A 13,973-nucleotide genomic window follows, 5' to 3' on the forward strand; every position below is an offset into this window, starting at 1 on the left:
GCGACGTTTTTCTAAACTAAATAGGTTTAAATTTGTTAACCTTTCTTCATAGCTGATATGTTCCATTCCTTTTATTAATTTTGTAGCCCGCCTCTGCACTTTTTCTAGTGCCATGATATCCTTCTTTAGAACAGGTGCCCAAAATTGCACAGCATATTCAATATGTGGTCTTACCAGTGATTTATAGAGAGGCAAAATGATATTCTCGTCCCGAGAATGAATGCCCTTTTTCATGCATGACAATACCTTACTGGCCTTGGCCACTGCTGATTGACATTGCACATTGTTGCATAGTTTGTTGTCTATAACAATTCCCAAGTCCTTTTCGTGTGTTGTTATCCCTAATTCGCTTCCATTGGTAAATGTGTTTCTGACACGGACTCTTAAAAGTTCCATAATTACTTTTTGTGTAACCCATCCAATTGCACTTGCTGTACACACATCTGGAGCCTGTAATATGAGCCCTGCACAATGTGTACAGAAAAGGTACATTAACAGTCATACGAGGAGATACAAAGAGCTCTTCGTAGCTGAGGACCTGGTACAAGAACAAACTCACCACCTGCCCCGTATTTGCAGATTGGAAAAACCTGATTGTGGAAAGCAGAATCTAACAGCATACTAGCTACACATACCTCCCAAGCAGTAGCGTAGCGTGGTGGGGCCTGAGAGGCTGTTGCTCTTGGTGCAAAATTCTTAGGGGCACACGATTTAAAAAAAAGAAAGAAAAGAAAGTAGTAATAATAAATAAACAATAGCGCGTCCTCCCCGTCACACAGAAAATCTCACAATGTTTGAACATTCTACACAGTTTTTCAACATTTACAGTATTTCTCTTGCTAATTACAGCCATACAATTCTCATGTAATCCTTATTAATGAATTACATAACGCCTATTAATAGCATGATTTCCCCTTTAATAATACTGGCTGTAACTTCAAATGGCATATCATGTCATTAATAGGCATTATGTAAATGCCTATTAAATGGTATCATACTGGTATGCTGGTAACGGTGCCTCGCTCCTTCTTCTCTACCCGCCACATCTCCATGATATGTGTGACAATGATAGTCGCATTGCGTAATTTAATGTGTATAGTCTATATAGACAATACATAGATTATACACATTACATAGACTATACACAATACATAGACTATACACATTACATAGACTATACACATTACATAGACCATACACACATACCGTGGAGATGATGCAGGTAGGGAAGGAGGAGCGACGCTATCTAGGCGCTTGTTAAGGGACTTGGGGAATGTTATTGGTCCCTGGGTTAGAGGGCAAAATACTTGCCTTGTCACAGGCACTGGCAACCCACTCTATGCCACTGCTCCCAAGTGTTCCTATTTAGGAGGGGCATTCCCAAATTTGGGCTAAAATCCCTGTGTCCCTCTTTTCTATCCCAATGTCCCTCTTTTCTAGGTGTTCCATGTTATTTATGTATAAATAAGATGCATTGTCCTAGTCCTAGTTGCAGTGAGATGACAGGTGCTTAATCCTCTGACCATCACCAGTGGCGTCTCTAGGATTCATTTTTAGGGGGGGGCACATGGTGGGCCAGGGACAAAAGTAGGGGGGCACATTTAACCCCGCCCTCACCGCAGTTTGACCCCACCCCTGCTGCATGTTAAGCCCCGCCCCCGACACAATGTGTTTTTTTTTTTTTTTATAATCCCTGGTGGAGAATTCATTATTTTCCACCAAGGATTATTAAAAAACAAACACACACCGTTGATACAGTCCATACACACACACACAGACTGCTGAGTCCTTACACACACAGAGAGACAGACTGCTGACCATACACACACAGACTGCTGAGTCCATACACACATACAGACTGCTGAGTCCATACATACACACACACACTGCTGAGTCCACACACACACACACACAGACTGCTGAGTCCATACACACACACACACACACACAGACTGCTGAGTCTATACACACACACAGACTGCTGAGTCCATACACACACACACACACACACACAGACTGCTGAGTCCATACACACACACACACACACACAGACTGCTCAGTCCATACACACACACAGACTGCTGAGTCCATACACACACACACACACACAGACACACACACAGACTGCCGAGCAGTGTCAGATCCAGAACCAAATCTCGGGAGGGTCACTGGTGGTGGGCTAGAGCGGGGTGAAAAGGTCTGCAGCGGAGGAATATGGGACTCTTGTTTAGGGGACAGGAGGCTGTACACATATGCGGCCACACACAGTGATATGAAAACACAATAACACACTGGCACATACACACAGAGAAAAACATATACCTTCACACACATACAGTGGCACACCCACAGATACACATACCTACACATTTACACACACATATACACACACATACCTACACATGCACACACACATCCCTAAATATACACAAAATGACACACATACCTTCACATACACACACACAGATACAAGGCAATAGAATATAAAGACAAAACTCCAGGTACTGAAGATATATTTATTGGAGTATAGAACACCTTAAAAGTGCAAACGTGCAACGTTTCGGCCCTAGAGGGCCTTAATCATGTTTAAGTCCGTCTAGGGCTGAAAAGTTGCACTTTTATGTGGTGTTCTACCCTTCAATAAATACACCTTCAGTACTCGGAGTGTTGCCTGTATATTCTATTACCTTGTATTGTTGGACGGATTAGCAGTGTCTTTCTAATGCAGAACACCTCTGAGGCTGTGGGCCAGAGTGAAAAGCGGAACCTGAGTGCAGTGGTACACACAGATACACACTAACACACAAACATACTCACAGATACACACTGACACTCACAGATGCACACTGACACTCACAGATACACACTGACACTCACAGATACACACACATACACACTGACACTCACAGATACACACTGACACTCACAGATACGCACACATACACATACACATACACACATACACACTGACACTCGCAGATACAGATACACACTGACACTAACAGATACACACACACACTCACACATACACACTGACACTCACAGATAAAGATACAAACTGACACTCACACATACACACTGACACTCACACATACACACTGACACACACACATACACACTTACACTCACAGATACAGATACACACTGACACTCATAAATACACACACTGACACACTGGCACTCACAGATACACACTGACACTCACAGATACAGATACACACAGACACGAACAGATAAACAAACACATACACACTGACACTCACAGATACACACACATACACACTGATACTGACACTCACAGATACAGATACACACAGACACTCACAGATACACACAGACACTCACAGATGTACACATACCTAAACATACACACTGGCACACACACAATTTGCAGCTTCCATAATGTTAACCACCCACCCTGCCTCTTCCATACCTTTTGGTTGCAGGGAGGTGACTTTCTGGGTCTGGCTGACCCTGGTGGGAGTCTGAAGCTGCAGAGCTCTCTCTCCTCCCTCCTCCTTCTCTCCCAGCTGCCTCCTCCTTCTCTCCCAGCTGCCTCCTCCTTCTCTCTCTCCTCCCTCCTCCTTCTCTCTCTCCTCCCTCCTCCTTCTCTCCAAGCTGCCTCCTCCTTCTCTCTCTCCTCCCTCCTCCTTCTCTCCCAGCTGCCTGCGGCCTGTGTCTTCTCAGCCCGCGCGGTCTGTTACCTGGGAGGAAGTAACAGTCACTTCCTCCCAGCACTCCCTGCAACTTTAAAGGGGTCCGTCTGCCAAAGGGCTGCAGCACCCGACCGAGCCCCTAATGAGGTAGGTCCACAGATGGCAGCTGCACTATTTTCGGGGGTCGAGGGGGGGCGGGGCGAGTTGCCAGCATTTGGGGGGGCACAGCATGATGTAGGGGGAGCCATGGCCCCCTCTGGCCCCCCCTAGCGACGCCACTGACCATTACATGCGAGTGGTAACCACAATGTGGTAGAATTACAGTAATTGTTGTAAAGGGATGCAATTGTCACCAATATAACTTTAGCTTAACGAGCAGTTTTAGTGTATAGTTCAATTCTCTGAAATCTCACAGCTCAATTATCTGCCATTTAGGAGTTAAGTTCACTTTAGCCATTTAGGAGTTAAGTTCACTTTAATCTTCCAAGTGAAGTGCCTATGCCTATATATGGCATGCCCAGCCCCTGATGTAAATGCAAAGCCCTTTCCTATACCTCATAATCCTAATTATATAATCATGCCATTGCTTCGTTAAAGTAACCCTAAAGCAAAATATTTTGTTACAAAATCACCACTGCCCACTTATCTTAATATTTCAAATTCACTTTGCATTCCTGACAATTCACACTCTATTGAATATCCTGACTGAAGATCAACACAGAATCAATACAACTAACTATACTGAATGAAATAAAGTAGATCGGGGGGGGCGGAGCCAGCGCCCGAGCAAGCAAGTCGCACCACTCGACAGCTCCGTGCTCGAAACCCGCTAAGCCACTTATTTCAGCGGCCAAAATACACCCCGAGACCCAAAAACCGGTCCATCGACCCCGCACACCATGGGGAAGAAGGCGAAGAAGAGCCGAGCCGATCTGGATCCCGGCGCCCAGGATATAAGCACTTTTATGCGCCAGGCACAACGACACGCGCCCGCCAAAATGGCGCCGCAGGAGGCCTATACCTCCCAATCCACGGATGAGGAAAGTATACCGGGCTTTAAGCCCGCTCCCGGGAAGCTACAAACCCGACCTCTGCAGCCACACGACCTAGGAGATGCGGCCCCAGCAACAAAGGCCGACATCAAGGCACTAGTGGCGGAAATCAAAGCGATGTTCGACGCAGACATGGCACAAGTGAGAGGTGAGGTCCCGACGCTCAATAGCCGTGTAGTGTCCATGGAAGAGTCCCTTAAAGATACCAGGGTGGCACAAGCGGCCACAGATGCAACACTGGGATCCCTGCAAAAGCAATGCACCACGCTGACAGCCCAAATGGCAAGCATGGAGGACAAGGCCAAAGCAAGGAATCTGAGGATCCGTGGAGTTCCTAAAACGGTTACTACTGTGGAGCTGCCACATTACTGCAGGAGGCTCATAGCCACGTTGCTAGTCCCAAAGCAGGCAAAACAAGCAGGTATGGACTCATGCTTTCGCCTTCCTAAAGCGAACAAGGCACCCCAGGAAGTTCCTAGGGACGTGCTCATTAAGTTTGTACGGGACTCAGACCGAGGGGCCCTAATGGGAGCTGCAAAAGGCTCACCTACAGTTACATTTGAGGGTGACACCCTAACGCTATACAGGGACTTATCCAGGCAGACTCTCATGTGGCGTAGGTCACTTCGCCCTGTTACCATGCAGCTAAGGGAAAATTCCATCACCTACAAATGGGGCCCACACCGCCTTATGACGGAACGTGCAGGGAAGCAGTTATCCATGTTACATATCAATGAGGCATCTACCTTCTTACAGTCGTTAGGACTTTCACTGCCGGCAGCACCAGTGGGCGCCTGCCCAATGTGGAACATGGAAGACATCCCCCCGTTCGCCCCCAGAGCAGTGACACCGAAGGCGACAGGCTCCTTAACCTGAGACTCTTCTAGTGGACATTCCACCCACAATTGGATTCCGCTACACACTATTGCAAACCCGCAAAGTGGACTCGCAATTTAAACCCACATACTGTTTATAATTGATGACTATGTGTGTATAATGTGTTTAATGTTTAGTTTACACAGTTACATTTTTCTTTAAAAATGAAACCTAGACTTCTCGCATATCGCTGATAGCATGGAAAGTCTTAGATTGATCGCAACTGGCTCCGAAAGCAACTAGCCGGTAATTATGTGCAAGATGACACCCCCCCCCTCCCCCTTGACCACAACTACTCCTCCCCTCCTCCCTCCATCTCCCCCCCCCCCCCCCCCGACCAACCTAGAGCTCGCACGCAAAGGTAATCCTGGCATCCTACATCCGAGCTCCTATAGCTGGGTACAAGCGGCCTCCAAAATCGCAGCACCGACTTAAACTGCCTAGCAAGTGGGGGTTTAGAAGCAAATGTCAAAAAATTAAAAACGGGTTGACTAGCAAAGGTGCAAATATTTTAAATGTGTTAAGTTTTTGCTAAATGTGTTAAGTACAAATGGATTCTATGCAGTTGTATTATATACATATGTTCCTCTATACACACCTGATGTAAAACAAGTTCGAATTACTGCAAACCCACAAAAAAAAAGAATTAAAAAAAAAAAAAAGAAAGAAAGTAGATCGGCCATATTGTATGTGCACATTTATAGCTGGGCCCTGGGTTCCCTATAGATATTTGTCCCATAGATTTATTTTCCCAAATGCCCTTTTAATATGATAGGATCCGCATAGTATTTATTTAGCTTGAAGATTGCTAAGTTCAAATCCTTGGCTTCCTTTACCCTGTCTTTGTTTAGTCTTCTCCTTGGCTATCCCTCCAGGAAGGGATTCATATCAATGGCTGTCTCCATTCTGCTACCATCATCAACAAACACCAAGCCTTACGCTGGGAGGGAATTTTAATTGAAATGATTCCTCTTTCCTGTCCAGATAAGAGGGTGGATAGAGAACACACATTCACACATCCGTATCCACACTCATCATAATCCTCTAAACTGAGGATTTAAACTGGTCTCAGTGCATGGTGCGGGTTGCGCAGGATGTATGGTAGTCTCTTACCATTTCTAACATTGGCTTTCATAGCAGATAAAATTTTTGTTTGTTTTAAAATCCCTGAATTAGGTCTACATTTGCAATTTGTGTATTCACACATAGATTAGCCCTGAACATGCTTATTCAATTTGGAGCAATTTGGTGTCTGCTTAAAAACTTGCACTGAAATTTTCTACATTTTATGAAACGTATAGGAAGTTGGACTTGAATCAAATAATAAGTTGAATCCAGTTTGGTCATTTGATGGAATTTGATGAAACAATCCATTTTAAATTGCACAGCACTTCAAGTCAGTAGGTCAGGATGGAATATCTCCCTTTAACTTGACCAAACAACTCAACTTGGTTTCAGGAGTTGCTTACAAAGCTGGTGTGCAATAATTAGCATTGTACGGAATGTTAGATATTCCATAAGCCATTACAAATAGAAACCAATGAGTGACTTTAACACCATCCTGCCTTTAGTGAATGCCCAACTTAGAGATCACTTGCAGCCGTCCCTTAATTAAAATGCATTTATTGGGTTCTATGTTACACCCGCTCTGATTGGTACATTGAACATCTTTTTTGTTCTTACAGTAGAGAACCTTTCAGAATACCGTAGGTGAAATCTTCTTTCCTAAAACTTTAGAAACTGATTTTTAATTTTAAGGTTTTAGTGTTTTTTTTAACCCTGTAAACTCCAGGCACTCCCTCCTCCCCATACACCAAAAATATAAAATTACTTACCTCTTTCTACACCAGTCAGCTCTCTATGATTGCAGTTTCTACCCTAGCAGACTGTAAGTGACCACAGTCTTCTTTCTTTTTCATATGAAATAGGAACAGGCCTATTACCAGAAATGTGCCAATCAAAAGCAGAGATTTCGGTAATCGCTCAATAGAATGCTTCTCATAGTGAAGCATTCTGCTAAGCATTAGACCCTGTGGATGACCTCACTTTCACTTGAAAAATCGTTCGAGCAGAGAGAATCAGGAAGCCCTTCTGGGTGACAGCTTGACCTTCAGGGATGCTCCTAAATTAATTCTCTTGAAATTGGCACTTTTATAAATTGGGACAACTCAAACATGCAGTTAACACCTAAAGTGTTTTAGGAAGCTTAAGTACTTCCGGAGCATGGAGTGGCCATTTATGTGTCAGTAGGTGATATGGTGTCTTTTACACAGTCCTGAAGTACAATATTTTTATTATGCCCACATTCACTCTGCTGTAACACTGTCATGGCAATGTACTCCAAGAATTCAAAGGGACAAAAGAGCTCCACCTTTAGGTACCTTTCAAGATATTCAAAAATGTATTCATAGTGACTTGTATTCACTGTTATTCACTGTGGCCCATGAAAGGGTCTTTGTCAAGCATATACACTGTGGTCCTCCCACAATAGTAGTACCCTTACAATGGTGTTGCTTTAGACAACTTTTTGATGTGCCTTATGGGGAATTCACAGACACCAGCGAGTGATATTCCGAGAAGGAGATACACAGAGCTATTCTCTCAAAGTAAAAAAGTGGCAGGGGTTAGGGATAGTCCTTTCATCAATGTTCTCTGCCTATTTGAATTAAAATCTATCAATCAAGTACTAGCAGAGAGTAAAATATAGTCAATACTTTAAAAGTAAGTAAAGAAGGCATTTGACCATCAAAGTCCATATTTCGATGATTTGTGCATACTTTAGAGACATATTAAATAAGCTGCTAAGGGCTGAGGCAAAAAGGATAATTACATCATAAACAAATGTTAAAAAGGCGACCCTTTACCCTTTTCATTGAATTTAAAGTCCATAGATAGTCTTATATTTGCTCCTACTCACCCTAGATGTAGAATTTTGGGATAAATTCTTTGTAAAAGAGCACATTTTTTAATAGTTTCCTATTGACAATAACCAGCAGAATGACTGGGACCACCCTCAATTCTGTACATCAGGGAAATGAAATACTCTCAGACGGATTAAGATAGAGATAGCAAATGGAATTTGCTTTTCTTTTTAGACAAAGCAATGTATAAATATACAGATGGAGCGCTGTGCAGATAAGCACTGTTAGTTCTCTATCATGGCCAAATATGTTTCGAAATCTCTACCAAAAAATGAGTTCCCTACAAGTAAAACTGCATTATCCTTTCTATTATTAAATCTGTAACTATATCAAACACTCGCAGGGTTGTTCATTAAAATCTACATTTTTACAAATTAAATCTCACTGCCACAACTGAGGCAAAAATAGCCAGACTAAAGCAGAGTTGGAGATTTTTTTCATAACAGCTACTTTTTCTTCAATTTTGCCATTCGTATTTAATGCGAGATAATTTAGAATTTGATTAATTATCCTGTTATTGTTTGAAATGGTTACTGAATACTGTTTTAGTGTAATTGTGGTGTGCTAACAACTGATTTTTAACACTGGACTGCACAATATCGTTTGTTTGGAAAAACACAGACACACTCACACACACACACACACACACACACAAATGCAATGGTGTAGTGTTAGTAACAAAGTAATCTGGCTCACAGAGGATTAACATGCCTGGAAGGACATTGTGCACGCTATCAGACCAGATTGACTACTTTACACCACAGACATATTTACTTGTTGGTTTATTCGCTAAATAGTGCGTTACTTTTTATATTTTAGGGCAAAACCAATATTAAAAAAGTTATTGTTGTATTACAACATTAGTTATAAATCCATTTCTAAAGCTCACAGGACTGTGGCAGAGAACAGACATTTAGGAGAGATCCGGAGAGATTGCCTTTCCCAAGGGTGTGATATGGAGCCACACACATCAAGTACTTAAAGGGAGTAGCAACTGTGATCCTTATGACAATAAAGGTGATATTCACAATGGTCTATCCCGTGGAAAGTGAGACCTCATAGGTTCCGACATTACCATGATGCCCCCAAACAGTGCAGCATGACCTTGGCTCTCACTCTTAGTGATATGTAAACGTAGTCACACCTGATTTTACGTGCCACATAATACCTAAAGCTAGAGCCCCACGGGTTGCCTGTCTGGGAACGGGCTTTGATTATCTGGGATTCATAGGCCTGTAGTATTGTGTGTATGGTACCTGTGGAGGATTCTGGGGGATTGGAAGGATATAGAGTTTTCATTTATATGGAAATAAGACACAATCAGAATATTTAGAAAATGTGTGATATGTATTAAAATGTATGATGAATGTTAAATATGTTAGGACAGGTGTTTTTAGAAAAAGTAATTCTTACAATATGGGTCTATCCATCCTTCCCCTCCTCCCCACTAAATTGAATAAATAAAAATAGCCAAATCTTGCCTTCATTCCAGCTCCAAGGTCAAGCTCTCCCAGCAGCCTGATGCTTCTCTGATGTCATCACTTCCCCTCGCTAGCTTGAGAGGGACATTCTGGAGGACAGGCTGAGTGAAGGAAGTGGGGGGTAGAGATGGTTGGCCCAGGCTGCCATTGGTCATCTGTAGGCAGCATGCTCTGTGTCCTGATGACGGACATCCAATATGCACAGAACTGATATTAACCAGTTCAGATCTCTTCTACCAGGCTGACTAAAGATGCCATAATGGCACTTCTGGAGGTGGAGTTACACCTCCAGCAATAAAGGGCTAGATCTCTGTATGTGAAGCGATTCATTATTATTATTATTGGCATTTATATAGCACCAACAAATTCCATAGCGCTTTACAATAATAAATACTGAAGTGGTCATGGTGCTTGGAGTAACCCTTTAAGCAAACAAAACTTGTATAAAGAGGCTGAGTTATATTAACTTTGGTGGGAATTCAAACTGAATTTCAAGTTATAGGTTAAAATAGTCAAAGTGTAAGAATGCTGACTAGGAGACTTTTTCCAATTCCTATTTTAGCCTAAAAAATTTTAATAGTCAGAATTCTGTGACTATGTCAGCAATATTTGCTAAACTTTCAATTGTCTAGACTTCACCAGCCAAATAATGCCAGCAGACATGCAATAATGGCAAATCTAGTAATAAACTGCACAATGCAAACCGGAGACCGAATTTTGTACTTAGCTGAGGAAGTAGCAGCAAAGAAAGAGAAGTGGTTTAGGGTTTTATGATGGGATATGAGATGGGCAATGCTGTCATTGGCTAGTGAGTTATATGGTTAACCCTTTCTGGGTTTGTTCATTTTTTCTACAATTGTACATTTCTTTTATTGCTGCTGAGGGATTAAATAAAGAGTAGGGGCGGGGCCTGATCTCCAACATGGCTGGATGTGTTTGCCTGTAGCTCCTCACTATATGAGCCACAAACACACGAAAACAGCACAAATCTTGCAAAAACAAAAAGCAAAACAAGTTTTTCAACTCTAAAGCTAACATCCCACAGCCAAGCAAACAGTGGGGAGCCCGGGTTGGACGGACCGCGGGACAGCACGTCTGAGGCCTACTGCAGCTGGCGGACCACCGGTGGTGAGACGCGGCCGATCTCCTGCTGGGAGGCGCACAACACACCGCTCAGAGCTCCGTTATCCCCCCCCCTTTGGACCGGTGGGGGTTATCCCGGTCAACACGGGGCCAGCTAAGCTGGCTCCATAAAGCCTGAAAGAAAGAATCCCGTGAGCCACGCGGCTCAACTAAGATGGCCGCCACTTTGAAACCCCAAAGCGACCAAACAAGCCTGATGGGACAGAGCTGGATAGAGGCCTTCGATGCAAGGTTCGAGGCGATCTGCCAGGCCTTCTGGGACCGCCTCGCCAAGCGGAGACCCACTCACATCCCTCCCGAAATGGCAACTGTAAGTAAAGCAGCCGGAGACTCCTCCAGGCCACAGTCCACTGACCCGAGGGGTAAGCCGTTACCCAGAAGCCCCGGGGGTTCATGATCCCGCCGCTGGGAGAAGGGGGATCCACGGACTAAGGGCACCGGCTCCCCTTACAGCCCGGAGCCGTAGAGATAGGGACCTGCCACGTGGCGATCAGCCACACGCAGCATTGCCCGACCTACCTAAAGCCGGAGAGGGGGACTGAAGAGAGCATACAGCACTCACCTGGACATCGACCCAAAAGGGAGCTGCACCCCAGAGAAGATCGTCACAAGTGGCAGCCACACACCCAGCATGGGAATCTGCAGCCTCATGATGGCTACCGCGATCACAAGCGGGTCAGTACCTGTTACCAGAATGGACTCGTACCATCCAAGGACAATAACCTGCCACAGATAGGCATCGGCTAAACTGTATCTCACAGGTCCCATGGGGTCAAGCTTCACACTCAGGGCGTGGGGAATACAGAGTTGCTGCTCCAGTATAAGCAATCATTTTACCAGCCTAGTTCCCCAGTGGCTATATTATATTATTTTGTTTAATTCCATCCTGCATTCTGTCTAGCAGTATAACACATTAATGTCTTGTATATTATTTTACTCAGCATCCAGGGGAATAACACCCATGGTGTACAAATAAAGTTAATGTGTTCATGTTATATGTTCCATATCTACCAGGCCTGATAACTTACAGGACCTTACACTGATAATCTCACATAAGCATCCACATGCAGTAATAGCATCACAATGTTTTATCTGCACAAAGTTAAGCCTGTTTCTCTTGTAATATCATCTTTTATTTCATAAAAATGTGCAGAATTATTATGTCTTGAAAAGCTTGCCCTAGCTGTTGTGGCATGGCAAGACTGTTTGTAAAATCTATGCACAGCCAAAATAAAGAATATAAATAAAGAGTAAAGCAAAAAAAAAAAAAAAAAAAGGCAAACTAGGAAATACTCCCAAATCCATGATTCCAGCTCATCTAGTTTAGTCTAGAAATATCCAATTCTCAACAATTAATAGTTGTGTGATAACCATAACTGTAAATATCTGCATGTGAACTGAAAAGATCATCTCCGTATGATTTATTTTTTCTACAATTAAAAAAAAGTAATGTAGAGATTATGAATAGTAATGTTTAACCCCAAATATATTCCCTATGGCAAAACTAAAATATCTAAGAGATTCTCAACCAAGGAGGGACAGGCAGGTACAGAATATAAATCATATAGTGATAAACAGGTTTTCCTATAGGTTTACATGGTATAGAGAAGAATTCTCCAAACTCTGTGCATCAGATGTTGCTGAACTACACCTCTCTTGATTCTTTGAATTAAATAGATAGCCAGAGAATCATGGGAGTTGTAGTTCAGCAACATTTGGATGGCCAGAATATGGATAAGCCTGGAGTGCAATTATAGCAATATGGAAATATATAAAATAAAAGTGTGCAGCCACAGGTTTTCTGAGAGATGCATGAAAATACTGTCCCCTAAAGCAGTAGTAAGTACTGTAGGAATTAGTAATATTGCCTGGTACAATGGTATGCGCTCAGTCTAGTCACTAATCAGCGTGCTGGGTCAAGTTCACAATTTAGGGCAAAATGGGAATTCTGGGATAAAAATGCAACTTTGCTTTTTGGGGATACTTTTCCCAGTAACTTACCACAATATACTCTTTAGTAAATAGATAACTTGGAGTTATTCACTAAAGTGAGAATTCAAAGTGAATTTCAAATTTAAAGGACCACTATAGTCACCCAGAGCACTTCAACTCAGCTTCAGAGAAACTGCTATATTTACATTGCAGGGTTAATCCAGCCTCTAGTGGCTGTCTCCCTGAAAGCCGCTAGAGGCGCTTCCCCGACGCTCAATGCGAAAATCGCTTTGAGCACGCAGAATGTCCATAGGAAAGCAGTGAGAAATGCTTTCCTATGGGCGTTTTTTAATGCGCGTGCAACTCTGGCCGCGCATGCGCATTCGGGAGCTGACTCGGGAGCTGACGTTGGAGGGGGAGGAGAGGTCACCATCACCAATGGAGCCTGGCGCTGGACAAAGGTAAGTGGCTGAAGGGGTTTTAACCCCTTCAGCCCAGCAGGAGGGAGGCCCTGAGGGTGGGGGGACCCTAATGATTATATAGTGTCAAGAAAACGGGTTTGTTTTCCTGACACAATAGTGATCCTTTAAGATCAAAATAGCCAAACCTGAAAAATTATCTATATCAGCTATGCTTTCATTTCAACTACTCTGGCCTAAAATTTGAAATTCACTTTAAACTCTCACCTTAGTGAATAACCCTGATAGTGTTTTTTCTTATTGAACAAACTCCATCTTGCTTGAGGTGGGGATTTTGTTTCCATGTTGCAGATTTAGCTAATTGTTGTAACCAGCACAACTGGGTGGTTAGTGAATAGAAAGATTTACCTTCTCACCTGTATGTTTGCAAGCACATGTTCTGAAATTGGCATAATATTATCCATTAGGTGCAATGACAAGGAATGTTAGTGTT

This window comes from Pelobates fuscus, chromosome 3 (assembly GCF_036172605.1).
Source record: "Pelobates fuscus isolate aPelFus1 chromosome 3, aPelFus1.pri, whole genome shotgun sequence".
NCBI classification, from domain to species: Eukaryota; Metazoa; Chordata; class Amphibia; order Anura; family Pelobatidae; genus Pelobates; species Pelobates fuscus.